General features: G+C 39.1%; 1 pseudogene; it reads right to left on the reverse strand.

The window, feature by feature from the left end:
• Positions 1–2,578: 2,578 nt before the first annotated feature.
• Positions 2,579–3,147, reverse strand: LOC123276122 (mitochondrial import inner membrane translocase subunit Tim17-A pseudogene; annotated as a pseudogene).
• Positions 3,148–4,220: the final 1,073 nt, after the last annotated feature.

Consider the following 4,220-nt stretch of genomic DNA (forward strand, 5'->3'; position numbering starts at 1 on the left):
GACAAGGTGTGGTGGAAGAATGGCTGGAGAAGTGCACAGCCATTAGACTCAATCATCTTTAAGGGCACTTACAACTAGAACATTCTATCATTTATTCATTGAACACAACTAGCCAGAAGACCCATTGATAGGTTATTTCAACAAAACTACACCTTTAGGAAATATAAAGAGCTGAGTAACAAACAGAAAGAAAATTCTTTATTGTTAAAGACTGTTAATTCAAAGAGGTAACAATGACTGTATCAAAGCAATGGATGTTCAATTAAAAAAAAATAAACAATTTTAAAAAATGGTAAGTACTAGGTTACACAGATACACAGATAAAACTCCAAGATCATGATCAGAAGATGGCTTTGCATTTCACAGGCCTGAGGCAATATTAACTGTCACAGGTATAAGAGCTGTCATAGGTATAATAGCAAGTACTTCATTAAAGCCCCTATACTTGGCCTGTTACATCATTGTAAAATTCTAAACAGCTAGAGCAGCATTTTAAAACTGATGTAAGCTTTACATCGTAAATTTGAAAAGAAAATGCAATAAGAAATAGAGCGGGGAATGGACTGCCACATTTTTAATCAGTAGCATTGCCGCTGTTATTAGTCTATTTCTCAAGTGCTATCAGTTAACAAAAGCTTAGTTAAAAATGTAGATTAATCAAACAACAAATCAGAAATGATTTAAAGTAATTTTAGGCCAGACAATTTACACATTCATAAAAAATACTTTAAAGTACTTTTTGATGAAGTTGTAAAAAAATAGAAGTATAGGGAAACCACACTGAAATGAATTCAAATGCATTTCTTTATGAGACTTAGCACTAAGTTATCTGACCATAGTGGATGGCCTGTCCTTGGATCAAGGGTATGTGAAACCCAGTGGCAAGAGAATATGTTAATGATAAATATCAATATCACTGACTTTTTCAAGGTAATAAAACCTGCTTAAGTCCATATGATAGTTTGAGCTTTACTTGAACACTGAGAATAAAATAAAATTGCTATTCAAAAAAATAAGCAAAATCTGTCTTCATAAATTCTTGGAAACCTAGATTACGCTAATATATTTTTTCTAATAAACATCACCAAATATCATTTTGTAATAGAATGAACAAAACTATAAACATTTAAGGTCCTTTTTTTTCTTTTGGTCCCAGAATCCATCTTTAAGCATCTGAATGGGAACAATATTTTTCTTACTTCCAAGCTAATCTTTTAAAACTCTGATTTTGGATTTACTTTTAAATCTATTAAATGCATATGTTGTTTGAGATTTTCTGGCTCTAGGGATAGTGTTAAGTTATTCTGACATATCTTTGGCCTTAAAATAGGTTGCTATTTGTAACACTGGAAACAATGGACTAAATTATTTACCCATTGAAAAAAAATATTTTTTGAGCCAGGTACCATTCTAGGTGCTAGAGCAGTGAACAATACAGAAGTTTCTGTCTGCACAGTTTATATTCTAGCAGTTGAAGATAGCTAGTAAATAAGGAAGCAAATAAATAATTTCAGGTAGTGGTAGTTGACATGAAGAAAAAAATACCAGAGTGATAAGACAGAGAAAAATGAAGTGGAATCAGGCATTTGACTAGCTAGTCAGGGAAAGGAGAGCCAGCTTCATGAGGATGTGACACGTATGACTGCACAGAACCCCACACTTAGAAGAGCTGACACATGGTTTAATGCTCTGCTGTCACTTCCTGAAACTTTTAATAAGAGGCCTTGCACGTTCCTTTTACACTGAGCCCTATGTAGCCAGGTCTTGAAGAGAAGTACGATTGTGTTTTTTTAAAAAAACATTTTATTCAAGCACCCAGTAAACATCAAACCTCCAGTGCTCCCCCACCCTCTGTGAATTCTTCTCATGTAGACATGGGTCTACCGGAAGGAAGTTGTGTCTGCTGACGGCTCCGATGGTGAAGAATGACGACACAGTGGCCTCAAAGGTACAGAGAGTTTTGTATCTGACATCCTTAAAACCAAGACACAGGGTATTTTACTTCCAAAGTGAAGAGTGCGTGTTCCGCCCTAGCTGTCAATCCAGAAAGTATGCACTACGGAAGGATCCATGTGGACTCGGCACAGTTCTTCTCATACACGATCTCCCTTGAGTGAGGGGGGAGTCTAACTACAAAACGTGCCATTTTCAAAGCACTCATTTAAAGCATTATTATTATTATTTCAAAGCATTATTTAAAGTGTGTGAGGATGAAAAGTAGAACTCTGCAACTTATCTTAAAAGAAAGCACAAGTTCCAGGAGTTTTTGTTGTCTGACTAACAGAACACGCAAATTCAGGCAGTGAGGTCCTCAAGGAATGACATGCATCTTTCCCTGTTGTCTGCCCTGTGGTCCTGTATCTCCTAAGCACTTATTATATTTCCTTTAAAGATATAAGACACTTACTTTGCTTACAAATGCAATCCAAGTGTGAATAAATAAATGTATTATCTCTTAACACCCCCCTTCCATGTTCCTTTAAATAGAAAAATGTGCTAAATCTCCCTTCATATCCTGTTGGGCGACAGCTGTCTCACCTATGGTTTTAAAAACAGACTGTAACTCGATCTTCTGAAATCCTTTCTTGAACTGCAGCTCATTCTGTTGAAGAAGTCCTGGGAAAGAAGTCCTATTGATATTGTTGGTAGTCTCCAAAAGGTGAGGACGGTAATTGGGCTGAAGGCAACTGGGAGGGGTTTTCAGCAAACTGAGGACCACTGGGAAATTGTGCAGAGGCAAATCTTGTCAACAAGATACCAGCTCCTTCAGTTAAAGCTAGGAGAATGCCACCCATCGCGGCTGACCCGACCATGGCCACTGGTCCATTTCTCCTGGCCAGGATGGCTCCTGTTAAGGCACCACTTGTGATGGAGTTCCAGGGGGTCTTCCTTCCCTCTGACCTGAACCATACTGGAGTCAATCATGGAAAGCTCCCCAAACTGCAAAGCTCCCTCCCAGCTGCGGAGCCCTGGTTTTAGCAGCTGTCAAACTCGTGTGCAGTCTGTGGTTTACTCCCACTGGAGAATTGCGAAAGCCTTTGATTGCTTGAAAGATACCACCACCTATAGTATCTATCGTAAAGGCCCCCCCCACCCCCAGTCATCCACAATTTGCCAGGGGCATGGCTCCCATGCATACTCCTCCATCTTGGCTCCAGCAGCCGAGAAGTAAGGTCTGAATGACAAAAAGGGGCTAGATCTATGCGACAACAGTGGAAGGACATTCTTTGAGAGGGAACAGCGATATTCTGTTGCTGCAAAACAGCAGGGTGTCTCAATCTTGACATATTTGAGAAACAGAAAGAAGACTAAGTCGATTGATGCATGGAAGTAAGAGAAATGCAGTGGTAGCAGATGAGGCCAGAGAAGTACTTAAGGGCCAGTTCATATAGTCTTGTAGGAGACTGGATTTTTATGTACGCACAAGGATAGTGTACCTGATGATAAGGTGTATGAAAAGAAAAATCCACCCACTGGCAGAGAGACACGAGAAAACGTGTCTGTTTTGGTGTAAACTGAGGTTGAAACACTATATATTATGTGCTTGTGTGGGTGTATGTCTTGTGAATATATATACACACATATATATATAACTATATATATTTAACTATCTTGAGCATTTATATCCATAGACCAAATATCATATCCGATTGAGGTTTCTTAGTGTACGATGAATAATCTAGGAATGTCCAATTAGAGGCACTAACACAAAAATATGTCCTAGGACAGTTAACCTAGTAGAAGGGCAACTCAACCAGAGTGGAGTTAACCAAGATCATTACATATGAAAAGAGGCCTCACTGTCGTTATCTTCCATGGGCCCCCTGGGATACTAGGAAGACAGAAATTTCTAAATTTATTTGTAATAACGTTTGGAAAAGAGGAGGAATGTACAGCCACCCCACGGGCCCCCACCTAAAGTACAGGGCACAGGGCAACCACTCTAGGTGCCCTTTTACGGGACCAGCCTGCAGGCTGGTGACAGTCCTGCAGTATCTAACAGAAGCAAATGCAAAAACATCTCTGGAACGACAAGCTCTTAACTCAGGCTATACAGGGCTGCCACAGATAAAACTGTGCAGAAAATGAACTTACGTTACAATTACACAGAACACATAAGGAAACAGTCTACTGTGATCAATTGCCAGTAGATGATAACAGCAGACAACAACAAATAGAATCAGAGTTGCAAAAACTTTAGACTGTTAAACTATCACCTA

Source organism: Equus asinus, chromosome 3, assembly GCF_041296235.1.
Source record: "Equus asinus isolate D_3611 breed Donkey chromosome 3, EquAss-T2T_v2, whole genome shotgun sequence".
Classification (NCBI taxonomy): domain Eukaryota; kingdom Metazoa; phylum Chordata; class Mammalia; order Perissodactyla; family Equidae; genus Equus; species Equus asinus.